The sequence below is a fragment of the Callorhinus ursinus genome, unplaced genomic scaffold (genome assembly GCF_003265705.2).
Source record: "Callorhinus ursinus isolate GAN/ISIS: 27379988/994484 unplaced genomic scaffold, GSC_fseal_2.0 scaffold6, whole genome shotgun sequence".
Classification (NCBI taxonomy): Eukaryota; Metazoa; Chordata; class Mammalia; order Carnivora; family Otariidae; genus Callorhinus; species Callorhinus ursinus.
Genome location: NW_027397068.1, coordinates 840,425 through 858,350, shown reverse-complemented (window position 1 = coordinate 858,350; position 17,926 = coordinate 840,425). Strand labels below are relative to the sequence as shown.

Below are 17,926 nucleotides of genomic sequence, written 5' to 3'. Positions count from 1 at the left end.
TGGCATTGAGCTGATTCTGAACAGGAAGTGTTCTTTCTTGGGTGCATGTTTGCAGTCAAGTGAAATGAAACCGAGATTATAAAAATGATGGAAAAGGGGAAGTCGTAGGGCTTGGGCTTTTCTTTCTTCTTAATCTTAGTCCATTGAGCCAGGCCAGATAGTAATTCAAGAAGGTAAAATCCAAACTATCTTCATAAATCAGTATGGGATTCTGATTCTTATAGGACGAAATCTGAATTATGAGAAAATACATTCGTAGAGGGCATTGAAAATATGCAAAAGACAGTAGAAAGTAAAAATGAAACAGACTCTAGTAAAGGAAAAAAGTGTCTGTGAGTTGGTTACTTATTACATGTAAAAATTTCTTGAAAACCTGATTATTAACCAAAGTATTCACCTCTGATCCGTGTTTTTGTTGTAATCACTTAATTGAATTCTGAAGGACTATATTCACCTGATTTGCATAGTGAATGGTTTTAAAAAAATCAAAGCTACACAGAGAGGAACTAAAAATATTTTTAAAAAGCTAGTTAACAATTTTATTCATATTTTAAGGAGACAAGATCAAGAACAGTCTTTAAATTCAATATTTAAAAGATGGAAGAGAAGATGGCTACCATTTTAATTCTAAACTTTTTTTTTTTTTAAGTTCAGATAAAGCTCTTAATAAAGGAAACAGTGCAGTATGCATCATAGTGAGAAAAAGGAGACAGGTAAAAATGTTCTCCAGATAAATTGAGCAGTTTCATAGGTGGGAAGAATTTTCTCCCTAAAGAGCATGAGCATACATATCTCTAAGAATAAGCAAAAGGAGAAAATATTTGCACATTCTACTTCGTATGTGATAGCTACGAATTTCCATCAGATTTTCACCAAAACAATAACATGACCAGCAAACTTCAACCTTTGCCATTATTTTCCGTTCTATAACTTTTAATCTGATAATTCTTTTTTTTAAGATTTTAGTTATTTGACAGAGAACGAGAGAGAACGAGAGAGAGAGAGAGAGAGAGAGAGAGAGCACGGATGGGGGAGGGGCAGCGGGAGAAGCGGACTCCTCGCTGAGCAGGGAGCCCTGATGCAGGGCTGGATCCCAGGACCCCAGGATCATGACCTGACCCGAAGGCTGATGTTTGTTTAACCAACTGAGCCACCAGGAGCTGCTGATATGTCTTTTTAACTGATGCCTGCTTTTTTTTCCCCCCTTAAGAATTGATAACACATCAAATATATGTTTTATTTCGGACAAATGAACTAATGCAAGGTTTTTGTTCTTTAGGTCACAGAATATATTTTTGCATACATTTTATATAAAACATTTTTGTATATTTTTGTAAAAAATTATTTTTTTTTATTTTTGCTGAATTCAACTATGCTAAAGCCTTCCAGTGCACACTGTTAAATGAAACAGAGGCACAAATAGGAATCTAGACATCACTGATCAGGAATCTCCTTAAAGTCAAGAGACTAACACTAGAGGGAGAACTTTTTTTTAATGACGAGATGGCTTTATACTTTAAAGAGTTTACCAGCAGCTATTTTATATCCACTCATGGCAGGTAACACATTTATTTACTGGAAATCAAAAGAGTTCAGAATAAACAGTGTTTTTAAACAAATGTATTTTAGCCAAAAAGTGAGTTACTAATTCTTTCCGAAAGTCATTCCTCCTGATCACTTGAAATTGAAAACTCTTTTAATACAAAGTGACAGAGTGTGTCTGTCTCAGGAGAGTAAAATTACTGTCACCCTAAAGGACAGATGTCACATCAAACCAAAGATCTTCTACTGTAGAAATAACCAACTGATAATTTTTCAAAGGTGATTCTGACCTTAACATCTTGAATAGGAAAAAATATTTTCAGAAAAGGAAGTTTGAGAAACTTATGTGTGTGTTAATTTTGAACTATATTTTTAAAAATGAGACGAACTTCATATATTGAATTAGATGTCTGGATGTGCCAGAAAGAAATATTCTCTTGTGTTTTTGCCAACATTTTCAAAGTTACTTATTCTTCGTAAGATCTCAAAAATAAAGAATTCTTAAATATTTATTCAAAACTACTTTATCATGTTTTAATAAATTCAATTCTAGGCAAAGTCTTGAATTCAAGTAGGAAGAACTTGGTATTTGTAGTTTTTTTTCAGTCCTAATAAGAAAATCCCAGTTGATAGTATTCTTGACTAGTGTCTAGATAAAAGTAAGATTCCAGATGATGAATAATGCTGTTCAATTGCCTTCATCACACATTTCCAAGATTTTAGTTCATGTAGATTTTGTGTTTTCACAGGTTTTTTTTTTCCCCCAGGTAGAAAGTACCTGGACAATTGACAATGACATCTCTTAGAAAAAAATTCATAATAGGGGCTCCTGGGTGGCTCTGTCTATTAAGTGTCCAACTCTTGATTTTGGCTCAGGTCATGATCTCATGATCTCATGGGTCATGGGGCTCTGCAGTCAGCATGGAGTCTGCTTGAAAGATTCTCTCCCTCTGCCCCTCCCCCTGTTCGCACACACTCTGTCTCAAATAAATAGATAAATCTTAAAAAAAAGAAATTGATAATAGCAAACAAAATTAAAACATACAATCAGAACAGTTGTCATGCACTTTTTATCAGATAATTTGGAGAGAACATCATGAATTCCCTTTGTCTGGGACCAGCGTTGCTGTGTTGGGGTCCTTAATAAATAATTGTTTTATCAATTTGCTGAGGTAATCTTGTGACTTTCTCCAAAGTAAAAGAATTACACAGTGTGTATTACTTTCACAACTGTAGAGAATCAAATCTTCATAATATTCAAATATGCATTTTTATTAAAGGAGGAAAATCCTGGGTAACATTGAAGTACATATTTAGCTACGTGATTGAATTAATCATGAGTACAAAATTGTTAATTATACCATTTTCTTATTATTGCTGATTTATTACACATGGCTAAACAAAAATTATTTAGCACTTTAGCTCAACATACACATTTCAAAATATATGCTGCCAAATTCTAAGGCCCTAATGACTGACTGCTCAGAAAATACATAGGGAATGAAGGAAAATATGTAAGTAGTTATCTCTTAGAAAAGGCTTGTGAGATGAATTAGCATTATGACTAACACATTTAAATTGAAAAACCAAAGCATTTTATGACTGGACTATAATCATATTGTACTTACTAAGACTCAAAATTATATCTTTGGTAAGTTAGGAATTGTGTTTAGCTGCTAGCTGAGACAGGAAACAGGAGTGACATACTAAAGTTGAAGTCCAGAGGTAGGCAGTTCAGGGCTGAAATGGCAGTTTCACACAATCATCTGGAACCTAGGCTCTTTCTGCTTCAGCATCCTTAGAACTAGGCTTCCATGATCAAGTGTTTCTCATTGCTCTGGTGCCTTGGTGGCTCAGTTGTAAAGCGGCTGCGTTCAGCTTGGGTCATGATCCCGGGGTCCTGGGATCTGGCTCCCTGCTCAGCAGGAAGCCTGCTTTTCCCTCTCCCACTCCCCCCCTCACCTCCCCATCTCCCTCTCTCCCACTGACCCCTCTCCCACTGCCCCTGCTTGTGTTCCCTCTCTCGCTGTGTCTCTCTGTCAAATAAATACATAAAATCTTAAAAAAAAAAAAAAAGCCTCTCTCATTGCTCAAGATGGGGTCAGGAAACCCAGGCATCTTCATCACAAAACAGGATTCCCAGAAACTCCACCCAAGAATTTCTGCTTTTATATTACTCTGCTTCTCTACAAAGGAGATAAGAAAATGTACTTTGTCAGTGGGACACATCAACCAGGGTTACTCTTAATAAAGAAAAAGGGAGAATAGATATCATGCAGGCAATCAGCAAATACTATGTAATAAATATCCCTAGGGCCAAATAGAAGCCAAATATCTTGATTTTCTCTCTCTCTCTCTCTCTTTTTTTCTTTTTAGCATCATTCTACCTTCCCTTTAGGAGAATAAATACATATTAGTACATGGTAATGATATTTTGATCTAAACGAGAATTAGCATAATGATATATTTAAATAAGCCCAAGTACATTTCAACAAATTATGAAAAGACTTGAGACCTACGTGGAAACAGTAAAAAGAATATTCAGAAAGTGAATAATATATTGATTTTATATGTCAAAGGAATTTTGTATTGACAGATGAGAAATATTAAGTTTTAAAACAACTTCATAAAGGTCTTCAGAGTAGAAAGTATCAATTTCATGTCCTCTGGCTCCATTTTAGCATAGCTGTTGTTGATTCATGACACAAATATTTACTGAATTTTCAACTATGATCCCAGCACCACGCTTGGCCCTGAATCTACGGTGTGAAAGTGGATTATCATGACACCCATCCTCACAAAGCCATAAAGCATTAGAATTTCTGCTTTGTTAGTAAATATTAATATCCAACTATAAAATAATAAAGTTTTGCTGATGTTTAAACTACCTCATAAAAACAGTAAAATTGGCAAGAATATATTAAGTGTGCCAGGGAGGGAAAAGCTTTATATAAAAATAGCTTTTTTCAGATTTGAAACTAAAACGGTTGAAAATATTTTTGGCAAGCTATGACATTCAAATACAGATAAAGTATTGTTATGATTTTAAATGCAGTATTCAGAAAATTGGAAATTTGGAATAAGCTGATATTTTATTTCTAAGAAACGTTAGTTTTTATTGTGAGGTGTAAAACATTTCCTTCAAATTTGCAGTCAGTATGAAGATGAAATTATGGTGAAATTCTGTAGTGTTTAAATTACTCCACTCTTTCTGGAAACATTTTCCAGGCTGCACATTTTCTAGGCTACACATAGAAGATATGCTACAATTACTAAATATGATTTTTTTTAAGTACCAGAAAGCCATAGATGCACAGTAAACACTACTAAAGATATTCAAATTTGAGCCAGGTTCTAATCAGTGTTTTGCATATATTCTACCAGAGGAAACATGTTTAAAACATCCTTCTGTGGGCTAACATTGTCATTTTGGTATGTTTTCCATGTTTGGGGATAAACTAAACCTAATTCTGCTCAGTTTACATCCACATGCTTGCTATAATTTCCACATAAGAAGAAAACTTCCTCTAGACATTTAAAAAGCTTACAAATTAGATACTTCAGCATAATCTATATGTAAGCGTTCTTTACTTAAATAAGGTTTCAGTTATGTTTTGGAATGCAGATTTTACCCTGGGTTGAGAGAGAGTGAAATTTCAATAACTGTCAAATCTGAACTGATTTTTTCCCCTGTAAATAGTACCCTTATGATGTAATATTATGTAAATTCTGAGGATGAGGACTATTTAGTAATGTAATTTCTATACTGTGAAAGGTGCTTAAGGTTTTATTTTTTATTTTTGGAAATAATAACAAATCATACTTAGTTTCAAATGAAAAAAAAAACAGACAATAAAGAAGTGACAATCATCTGTAATTCTTTCACCCAGAGAATATCAACAGTTAACATTTTGGCACATATTCTCTTAAACTTTTCAGTTGAATATAGCTTTGATATTCTTTTAAAGTGTACAATTTCTTGCCTATCTAAGACGGTCTTCATTTTCTTTTACATAACAATGTTGAATAGCAATTTGGCTGGGTATAGAAATCTGGTATGGCAACCTTTGTTCTCTTGAAATTCTGCAGACATTTATCATCTTTCAGTGATGAAATAGTGATGAAAGAAACATCTAGCTGCTCTGTTCCCCTTGCTTAAGGTAATCGGTTTTACTTTTCTCTGCATCAGTTCTTACAGGATGAAAAAAAATTATCCTAGAGATAAAACAAACATGATAGGCAGTATTTATATATATGTTTTTTCTCATTAATTGGCCCAGAATTTATAAGCACTATTAGTAAGTACATTTATATTTTCTTGAATGCATTGATATTTTCTACATTTGTATCAATTGACTATTGAGTGTCTTCTGGTATCTTTCTCCAGAATACCCATAGGTCTTTAACATCTTTATCTACTCTGTTTCATCTCTTTCTTCTTTTTCTCTACAATTTATGATATTCTTAATTTTTGTACTTTTTGTCACTGATTCAATATTCCATGGCATTACTGTTTTTTCTTAATTAGTATTGAGTGTTGATACTCAATTTATTTTCTTAACTGATTTTCTTAATTTCTTAATTAGACTCGAGTACCAACATTTTAAATTCTCCTTACATTTTTGGGGCACCTGGGTGCTTATTTGGTTAAGCATTTGCCTTCGGTTCAGGTCATGATCTCCCAGTCCTGGGATTGAGCCCCACATGGGGAGCCCCACACTGGGAGCCAGCTTCTCCCTCTCCTTCTGCCCCCCTCCTCCTCATGCTCATGTTCTCTCTCTCATAAATAAATAAAATCTTTAAATCTTCCTTACATTTTCCCCTCATTCAAAACTCTTTGGAACTCTGGCTTCAGAGTAAACCATTCTTTCCATTGACCTCTTCCTCACCTTAGTTCCATGCTCTTACACATCTTTTGAATGTATCTAGCAATTCTCCAATTTCTTCCTTTCCTTGCAAACAAATCCTTTTCTGTGCTATTGTATTTGTTTTTAGAACAACATTTCTCTTCTTCTTATGTTTTAGTTTTTTAATTGCCTTAAATTTGGATTTTTTTTTTTTCCAATTTACTCTTATGGAGTCAAATTTACTCTTACGGAGTCCAATTTACTCTTATGTGAGAATTAAGACTCACAAAATTAATGTGCAAATTAGATCTAACTCCTCTCTCTTTTTTTTAAAGATTTTATTTTTTTAAGCAATCTCTACAGCTAATGTGGGGCTCAAACTCACAACCCTGAGATTGAGATGATCTACCCACTGAGTGAGTCAGGTACCCCTAGGTCTAACTTCTATGGTTTTGTAATATTTTTTCTGGCTCTTTGCAGATAATCTCTGTCAAACTTTTCAGATAGCCACAATGTCACTTATAGGTTTTAAATATTTATGAATAGAATATGTACTATTAACATTTGAAAAATATTCTGATTTCCTCACACAAAATGCATATGTAAACTCCAACTTTTATGAATATGCAGGCAAAGGTGACAGTAGTCATGTGAGCTGTCAAACATTGACTTTATCATATTTTATCAAATTGAATATTGATAAAAGATAAATTTTTTTTTACATTTGCACATCTCTAAAATAAGGTTGTATTTTATAATTACTGGTATATTATATAATTATGGTTATCACTTGTTATAGTTGTTTTTATGCATCTTGAGAAAAAGCTGGTAAAATATTGCTTTGGGGAAACATATCAGAGATAATAGTGAAGCACTCTTACAAAAAATGTTATATTACCAATGCTCTGAGTGACACAGATGATGATGTGTGGGACAATATGAAAATTGATAATTATGTTGAAAGTGATTCAGGAGAGGGATTCTTAATGTAAAGGATTTCAGGAATACACTTTCACAAGTTAATTTCACTTACTTGTATGTACCCATGAAAGTGACATATGATAAAAAAAAAATCTGTGGTTCAATATGTCTAAAAGGGCTCTTTCAATGGAATAACATAAAAATTCTAAATGATGAGAAAGGATTGTGACAACTTGATTTGTAGCATTTTTTTTTTTTAGTAGTACATAAAATAATGGTTCATTTTAGCACTGGTGGCTTCTCTGACTGAATGAAATATGATAGACTTCCACATTAGATGCTAGTTCTCATCTGAGCCCACTGAGTGGGGTCACCCCACCACAGTCGCTCAGTCCCCTCCTCTAGGGCCTCCTGAGATGGCTCTACCATGCAGCAGTGGGCCTTCAAAGCCCTACTCCTGCAAGATTGTCTGTTCTGATTGGTTGAGGCCATTTCTTGTATGAATCAGCATTTTTAGCAGGGAACAGGGAAATGTCTAACATCCACTGATGCTTGAAAATTAACTAATAGATGAGAATACATAACCAGAGCTTCCTAAAAAGTGTGCTGTGAGAATGTTATAGCTGTGTAGAGAAGTTCTGGCCACAGGACATTCCTCAGCCCTCATGTGGACATGTGGACCAGGGCTCCTGAAGCTCCAGTAAAATGAATATTTACATATTTAAATTTCATTTCATTTAGGTCTGTTGTAAACCCAACAGCTTGATATTAATAAAAGATCAATAAAATATCACTTCCAAAAGATAACCAAATTTGCATATGAGATTCAAAGTACTCAGGAATTCTTTTTCTTTTTAAAGATTTTATTTATTTGTCTGAGAGATAGAGAGAGAGAGAGCAAGCACAAGCAGGGGGAGTGGCAGGCAGAGGGAGAAGCAGGCTTCCTGCTGAGCAAGGAGCCTGATGCAGGACTTGATCCCAGGACCCTGGCATCATGACCTGAGCCAAAGGCAGATGCCTAATGACTGAGCCACCCAGGCGTCCATAAAAGTACTCAGGAATTCTTAATCTTTCAGTCCTTATTTAGTGAAACAAAGAATTCAACAAACATGTTCTCATACAAAGGCAAATACAACAACAACAGTAACAAAAGTACCAAACAAAACATCTAGAAAAAAATGCCTGTTCACCAAGGACACAAAGAGACAAAGACATGATGAAATGTAGTCTAATAAGAATTGTAAGTTGAGTATAGAGCACAAACTTGGCAGGAAAGTAATATTTTCCAATCAGAGAAATCATCACTTTAATCTAGACCTTTTCATTCAAGATTAAGAAAAAGAGCCTATCAGGGGAACCTGGGTGGCTCAGTCGGTTAAGTGTCTGACTCTTGACTTCAGCTCAGGTCATGATCTCAGGGTCCTGGGATCCAGGCCAGCGTTGGGTTCCATGATCAGCACAGAGTCAGCTTGAGATTCTTTTTCTCTCCCTCTGCCCTTCCCCCTGCTCTCTCTCTCATAAATAAATAAATAAACAAATAAAGAAATGTCTTTTAAAAAAAGTAAAAGAAAAATCAGAGCGAATGATCCAAATAATCTTTACAGTGTGAGAAGTACTGATCAAAAAGAAGCATTTGCTGTTTCCATAGCTCTGTGTCAGAAATCAGTCTATAAATCTACAGAAGGAAGTTAGAATTTTTTTTTTAAGTTTTATTTATTTATTTGACAGAGAGAGACACAGCGAGAGAGGGAACACAAGCAAGAGGAATGGGAGAAGGAGAGGCAGGCTTCCCGCAGAGCAGGGATCCCGATGCGGGGCTCGATATGGGGCTCAATCCCAGGACCCCGGGCTCATGGCCTGAGCTGAAGGCAGATGCTTAACGACTGAGCCACCCAGGTGCCCCGGAAGTTAGAGTTTTATAAAGTGCTGACAGAACCCAGCTTTATAGTGGAACTTGAGGAGAGCAGCCGTAGATTTGGGCATTGACAAATTCACAGAGCAAATCATGGCCATAAAGTACCCTGGCATTGAAGAAAATGTGACTTAGCCTTTCTTGTGATTACTGTTTTCACTAAGCACATGGAGTAATTGCATAAGACAGGAAAATGTGTCTTAGTTCATTTTTTTGGAGGAAAATGGATTTTAAACTCATGTAAATTGAGATGGTCAGAATAACAACAAAAAATGTACTATACAGATGTCATTGCCTGCTGATTGGCAGAGAAATTGGGCAGCTCTCTGTGATCGCAGAAAAGACTCCAAGCACACAACCACCTTAATATCCCTGTTAACAGCAAAACCTCACTAGCAAATATGGTCAAATTTTAAAATCTGAACTTCAGTCACATAGTAGAGTGCAATTAGCATGCAATGGCACACGCAAGTAAAAGGAAATATTTCAATATTCAGTACAATTAACTAAATGCAAATCTGCAGACCCAAAACCCTGTGCTCACAACTGAATTCTCAGCTGAACATGGAAATATAATTTTAGGAAATAAACATAGGAAGATTGTTATGGTCATCAGGTCCCTCCAATTAATTTTCTCCAATTCATTAGTTTATGTACTCAAAATGTATTTTAACCTAGGGAAAGGCTGCCATAAAACCATGCAAAAAAAAAAAAAAAAGTAACGTACTCCATCCCTCTTTCCTTTCTGTTGGAACAGGCTATCTGAGGTCTGTAAAGGAGAGGCAGAGAATGACAACACTGACTCATTCACTGAACATTTATTAGGAGAATCTAATTAAGGCAAAGCATTTATATTATCTCTAAACTATTGTTGGCATAAAAGGCAACGTACTTCTGCACTTCACAAACAGTAGCAATAGAAACTTCATTTCGGTGTTTCAATATAAGAACCCAAGGCTTGTATACTTTCTGTCACCAGCTCTACATAAATCCTTTCACTTTATGTTACTTTATTGATTTTATATATATAAAATCTTCCTTCTAATAAGTGCATATTATTGTATCATATGCCACAAGAATATCTTTGAGCAAAATTTGGAGAGCAGCTAAAGAATACATTTAAGAAAACCTCTTCATTTGTATTTATTTTTAATTATTTCTGAATTGTTCATACTTTCACATGGTTCAAGGACCATAACTATATAAACATAGTTATGAAGAAGTCTGAAGGTTACCCCTGACCCATCATCCTAAATCCTTTAGCCCTATGAGAGATAGGTTAAAAACTTAAAAAATAATTTAAATAATTTCAGAATTATAGAAAAATTCTAAAAATAGAATGTAGCATTCTTATATCCCCTTACCTAGCTTCCCCTTATGTTAATACTTAACATAACCATGAAACATTTATTAAAATTGAGAAATTAACATGAGTAGAATGCCATTTTTTTTCACTAATGTCCTTTCCTCTGTTTCTGAATGCGATCCTGGATTCTGCATTGTATTTATGTGGCTTTTATATTTCCTTATATAGCTTTGTGCAGTGGCGGTATCATAGCCAATGAGGTTTATCTGAGGTGCGATTATTGCTAATATTTCCTTATATACTTATACTCTCCCACGTTCTTCATTCCTCCTTTCAATTTGTGCTTCCATTTGGTATCCTTTTCATTCAGCCTGAAGAACTTCCTTTCTTACCTCCTACAGTCCCGTTCAACTGTCAACCAACTCTTCCACCTTTCATTTGGCTGAAAACTTTTGTGTTTCACCTCCATTTTTGGAGGATATTAATTCTAAGTATGGAATTCTAGGTTGACAGTTTTTTTTAAAAAACTTTTCAGCTATTAAACGTGTCATTACATTATCTCCTGAGTTTTATAATTTCTGACAACAGGTTAACCACAGCCTTACGGTGCTTCTTTGAAGGTAATGTGTCTTTTTCTCTGGCAGCTTCATGAATGTTTTCGTTGTCATTGGTTTTCAGCAGTTTGGCCATTATGTGCTTAACTGTGGCTTTCTTTGTATATATCCTGGCCACAATTCTTTGAGCTTCTTTTAATCATCTGAGGTGTCTTTGTTGGATGTATTCACCCAACAAATGTATTTTTGGAAATTCTTGGAAATTATTTCTTCAAATACTTTTTGTTTCCCATTCTCTTATTCCTGTTTGTGTGTGTGCATTTTAGGTTATATGACCCAGTCTCAGACTTCTACACTCTTGTTCTTTGTTTTGTACTTTTCTTCTCTCTGTGCTTCGGTTTAGACATTTTTTTTTTAACTTTATGAGGTTACTGTTTTGAGTGTGGCATTACACCCATTCAGTGAATACTTAATATCAAATACTGGATGTTTATTTCTAGAGTGCCCATTTGACTGTTTTTAAAGAGTCCTCTTCACTGTTGAAATTCTTTATATTTTAATCTATTTTGCCCATTTTCCTTTATTTTCCTGAACACATTTATCATAGTTATTGTAAAGTTCTACTATCTGCATTGCACATAGATTTACTTCTATGGTCTAGCTTTTTTCAGTTATTATTATTGGTCAAATTTTTATTGCCACTATGCATGGATCATTTAAAAAATTGTAATCAGATATTGTATATAAATGGACTTTCAAGGTTCTAAATGATATTTATTGTTTTGTCCAAAGAGTATTCACCCTTTCCTAAGTTAGGCAGAATGCATGAAGAGCTGTCTATGTCAACCAGTCAGACACTGAGTTGAGACAAGGCTGCTTTGCAATTAGATTCAGTCTATCTGTGATTCACCCTGTTCTTTGGGTCTTGCCATCCTGGCCCTTTGATTGAAAGCCTGGAAGGTATCTATCGCCTCAGGGAAGACCAGTCATGTTTAATGCAGAGCTCTTTTCTCTATATGGACTTAAGCACTCTGAAATTGTGGGGGATTTCAGTTTGCCTGTTAGAATTTTCCTATCCACACCCTTGGTCTCCTATTTTGCTGCAACCCCACAGCAAATGTCCACAATGAAAACTGGTCATGCCTTTGGGGTTCTTCTAGATTCTAAACTGCCACACTGACCCCAATGACTACCAAAATCTCTTCTTGTTTCTCTTCTCCCAGCAGAATTCCTCTGCCTGGACCAAGTGTAATCTACAACCTGTGCCCAGAATCAGCAAATGTCTCAAGGAAACAAAATAGGCAGCGATCATTAGCTTGCACAGGAAATACTTATGTTTTCTGGAATTTTAGTTTGTCTAATTCTTCTTGCTTCCACAACTTTTCAAACTTTTAAAAGTTTGCAACTTTTCCAATTGTTGCTTTCAGAATGTTGACCTGTCATGGTCTCCTTACATTTTTCTCAGAAGCAGAACCCATTTCTCAGAATTTCTGAACTCGAAACAGATTCAGATTAGTCTCTGCAATATTCCTGAAGCTGAGGAAGTCAATCTCAAAAGGTATTAATGGTGAAAAACATTTTCAACAATGTGGAGAAAGCCTGTCTACTGTGAAATAGATGAAAGAAGCCAATATCTAGACAGCAACCGAGAGTCCGGCTAATGACCCAGGATGCTGATTGTTCATAGGGCTCAGCTGCATTCCTTCAGTGCCCCAAACTTGGTGGTTCAATTCCTCTTTTGATTTTGAGGGACCCCTCTCTCCCTGAGACAAATGCCTTCCTTTGTTTTAGGTATGATTAAATTGGTTTTCCATCACTTGCAATACAAGTCTGAATTAATACTCTATACTACTAAATGTGTTAACACAAATGGTGATATTGTTATTAACATTATTTTAGGTTTTTATTTCTTAAAGTTTAACCTAAATTTTCCTATTTTGCAACAATGATGATAAGTTGTGGCATCTTACTCCATTCAGATGCTTACCCGACATAGTTTCTGATCCATTTCTAATGTGATGCTTCTAATCTTCAGGGACCTTGGAAATCACATAGTCAAACACGTTAGAAGTATATTTAAGTGAGAAGAAGTAAGATCCGAATGAGGCTAGGAGGAGCTTTTTTTATGCATAAAGTACAAAAGTTTTAATACATTGGAATTTAAATTTATTTTTGGTTATATTCCTGGTTTTGGCAGGTTCTTAGTAGATGAACTTCCTCATTTCTGGTTGATAAGATTTGAGTAGTTTTCTCACCAGGAATAGACCTCTTTTTCTTTGGTGAATTACTAGCTCTTAGGGGAAAAAATTCAATATGTTCAACACACGGGGGGAGAAAAGCAATTCAATTTTTTAGGTTATTTTTCTAACCAATATTTAATGTGGTTAAAAATGGAGCACAGAGACTGTCAGTGTATTTAACACATCCCATTCATACAATTTAAAAAAGCTTTAATTTTTTGTTTTCTTTTTTTATTTAGTGTGTGTGTGTGTGTGTGTGTGTGTGTGTGTGTGTGGCAGGCTGTGGAGGAAGTAAGGATGAGGGGACAGGGAAGGAGAAGGAAAAGAAAAAAGGTAGATGAGATAGGAAAAATAACCATACCCTGAAGGTAATGAATGGGACCAGGAAAGAGCGTCAAGAAACTTCTTGAGGAAGGGCTTAGCCTAGTTTCTGTTTGGGCTTGAGGACTTTGGAAGTGATGATTAGCTGGCTAAACATAATCATGGTGCACAATCTTCCACCTGATTTTTAGAACCATCACCACCCCCAGAAAAAATTTGAAGTCACCTAACAGAAAATTATTCTGGAGACTTAGATAGCTAGGAACAGTGATTCCACTTCATAGATGAGATGAGATAAAATCACAGGCAGGATTAACAGGGAAACCAATGCTGAGCTGTGTGGCTGGCTCAGTGTAGACTACTGGTAAAGACTTGGACCTTGAAATTAGAGAGACTTGGATTTGAAAACCAATTTTATCACTTATCAGCTGTCTGACATTAGCAAATTTACTTACATTCTCTAAGCTTCAACTTCATCCAGGAAATGAGTATGATAATGACAATTCCTAATACTTTGATTAATTAAATGAGAGAACATATTTGGAACCTGTAGCACAAGGCTTAGTTCATGATGCTCAAGAAAGGCTAATGATTATTATTCATTAGTTACAGATGAAGAAACAATAAACCGGCTTGGCTTGTTTTGCTTCTTGATTGTTTGTTTGCAACACTGGAACTAATCACACAGAATAATGTAATTTTTCCTACTTTGAAAAGAAGGCAAAACCCAATTCCTATTGCTTCTTTCCTTTGGCCAGTGGACAGCCTCATTGTTGAATGCTTTTATTCGATTTTTCAGGAGAGACTTCACCCTTAACAGAGCTGCCTAATGATCGCCAAATTAATGTTTCTAAGTTTGGTGGATTCATTGGCATTGTTTTCCATGCAAAGATTTATGACTGCCAGATCCCACTGTTGGTCCAAAAAGAAAAATTCAATGCCGCCTCCCCCATGCAATCTCTGCTTATATTACTTTAAGCATTATGTTAGAAATTTTCTTCCAGGACCTAGATCTTTAGCCAGGAAATATGTGATTGAGAATTAAGTTGGGAGCTAGCTCTTCTACTAGTTGGAACTGGGCTGGTTTTGAACCAGCAGTAACTTTGAGTTCCGGATATCTGCTCAAAGTAGCAAAGTGGTGGTTATTACAGAGACAGGAATTAGGAAGTGTCTAACTTACGAACACTTGCTCTATTTTTTGTGTCATTCTTCCTTAAATATAGATACACAATATTTGTATCCATACATAAATAGGTAGCAGAGTTACTAGTTCTCCAGGATTAATTTCTGCCAGCCTAGAATTTAGGAACTAGAGCACCTAGTTTTATTATTTGGCATTAAAAATCCCTTATTAAGCATACAGCACATTAGTACCCTGACACAGATAGCAAGTCAAAGGCCCAAAGTGGGGTCAGTGATTAGGTAGAAGGAGCTGAGCCTCAGAGGGTTTGGTAATCCCCAGAACGTGTCTGCAAAAACTGGATGTATATGTCTGTGTGTATCTATATGTTCATTCATCTGAACATTTCCATAGATCCATGAAACAAGACATAAGTACGACTCATAACTTTCATTACTATCAATATACTTTTAAGGAATATTACTGGAGGAAATATAAGATGAACCAAAAACAGGCTACCACCACACATGAGAATGTTGCATATAGAGTTCATGGTCACTTGCTGTCCCTTTCCTGGGTGGCAGTTTAAAAAACAAAAACAGTGGCCATAGATTGAGGGAGCAGGACTTGTAAAAAGTAGCTTGCCAGGTCCCCACATTTTCTGGTTAGGGACTGGTTGTTGATTTTTCAATTGGTGGGGATGGAGAGTGTGAGACTGCATTTTTCCTCTATCATAGGAGCAAAGTGAGGAGAGCTTGAGTGTCCTGGTTTTTTTCTTTTTTCTTTTCTTTTCTTTTTTTTAATTGGAGCAAAGCAAAGATTAACTTACAACTACTTTCTTTGCTCCTGTGCCTGGAGCTCTCTTAAGAGTCACTTTCTGGGAAACGCAGAGAAGACTCTCGGGATGCTGCAAGCATGATCCATGTCCCGGACACTGGCTGGCTGGCGGGCTTCCAGCCAAGACAGAGTTGAGTCGCAGTAAGTTCTAGGGGGTACCTGTTGTGGTTTCCTGGAGGTGGAAGGAGCTGCTCTTCACAGCATTTCCTTCAGCTAGCGCCACGCTGCAAATTTCCAAGCCTGTGCCTCGCATTTTGCTGCATCAGCAATTCCAAATCTTTCTAAAAGCTTAGGCAAAGTCTCTATGAGAGGCGATTTTTCTCTGGTCCTTCCACAGCTCACCCCCATGTCAGACTTCGTGTCAGATCACAGGCTTCACTCCGGTTCCAGCGTTTTCCTCCACCTCCTCAGCGTCTGCTTAAGGTCCACCCGCGCGGTGCACACTACTTTTTGCAGTCGTACTGCCGGGTGGCGAAGCAAGAGCTTCTTTCAACCCAAATAACCTTTGCTGCACTCTACCACCCCATTTCAATCTTTTCCAACTCGTTCCCTCCTTGCCCTCTTGCTGAGTCCGTGTGGGCTGAGTTTCCCGCTAACTTGAAGGGAGTTTCCTCCCAGCGCCGCTGCGGACTGCGGAGCCGGCGCGCGCATCGCGCCCAAGGGCCCCTCCTCGGTAGGGAGATCCAAGAAGAGGTGACCTTACAGGTTCCCTGCTCTCCTGCGTGTTTCACACACATGCACCCATGTGCAAACATCTATATTTTATATGTTTTAAAGGGCTAAAGGAGTGATATGAGGGAGTCAAGTTAATGAAACGTGGTTGTCCACTAAACCCTTGCCTAAATCCCTCTGTATGACTGACTGCTTGGTGTGTTCACGCAATTCTTAATTAACCAAAGGCTAGAAAAAAAAAAAAATCAAACTCCGTGCAAAGGTGGCAGATTCCTCCCAGGGTTCAAGACTCCGCGAAGCAGTTTAAGAGAGTGGCTGGAGAAAGCCACAGGTTCCCTACATCGCTAAATCAAACCCTAGAAGCAGCAAGTGGTTTTCTCCTTTACAGCCCCTGGAGACGAAATGTAGAAAGGAAAAGGCTGCCTGCAGCTTGGTAAGCTCCCTCTCTGCCTTCCTCCCCTTCTCGTCCTTTCAACAATTCTCCTCATCTTGCCTCACTCCCCTAAGATAGCAGGAAAATAGATTTCCTGGCACACTCCACACCCGCAATCACACACACTTTTGCTCCATCCTGGCCAATGCCCCCACCTAGTGGTTTCGGCTGGCCTGCCTTGCTTCCTCTACTGTGATGTCTAAGAGAGTGCTGCAGTTTGGGGGGGGGCGGTAATGAAGTCTACTTAGGCGCCTGATGTGGGTGGGTGGGATGGAGGATGGGCAGGACCCTTAATATGTGGTGCAAATGAGGCTTAAGGTTAGCAGGATCAATGCTGGGCACGAAGGACAGGAGGAGAGGAAAGAGAAGGTTTTGCTTTTATCCCCAGCATGGCTGCAGCAACCCTGACCGCTTCCAGAGGTTGTTTTTGGAGAGCTGCCACCTGAAGGAGTGCCCTCACTCTCAGTGCAGGAATGGGCTATTTTCTGCATAAGATTTAATGCTATCAGAACGTATGCTAATTATTTACTTGGTTATGTGATCATTGTCTGTCTGCCTCTTCTAGAATGTAAGCTGCTTGAAAACTGGGTCTGGGTATACCCCATTATATTCCTGATGTCTAGAATTCCCAGCACAGAGTAAGCACTCTATTTTTGCCTGCTGGCCTGGTTTAGGGGGGAAGAAAATAAGAAAACTTGGGTTAGGGTTATGTCACCTTGGGTAAAAAGCTCTTCTCTCAAAGGATCTTAATTATTCTTCTAAACTAAATGGATGGGTGAGATAATCTCAGGCCCTAGACTGAATAATTCTCTTTAAAATATGCTTACACTTAACCTGATTAATTCATTTATAATGTAGCGTTCACTGACTGCATTATACCTGCCAAACGTTGAGCTAGGTGCTTAGAAACTCCTAGTTGGGATCACTTAGCTCTGGGGGCGGAAAGCACATTGCCCTTTCCTGATGCTTTTCTTTAAACTTTCTCCGACTTGTGCTTCTTCCCTACATTTGTTTCTCTTAAGGCTGGAGGAGGAAGTGAGCGCCAGGGATCTGCTCAGAGGTCAGGGGACCGCATAGGGCTGATACAGCCTGCTGTATTTGCTGATGCCAGCGAAGACACAGTAGTGGTGATGGTCCCAAAGCCCGTTTCCCTTTCTTTCTTTCTCTTTCTTTTCTTCTTTCTTTCTTTCTTTCTTTCTTTCTTTCTTTCTTTCTTTCTTT

At 37.2% G+C, this 17,926-nt stretch overlaps 1 pseudogene; it reads left to right on the top strand.

Moving 5' to 3' along the window:
* The first annotated feature begins 10,754 nt into the window (after positions 1-10,754).
* Positions 10,755-10,817, top strand: LOC112813939 (U4 spliceosomal RNA; annotated as a pseudogene).
* Positions 10,818-17,926: the final 7,109 nt, after the last annotated feature.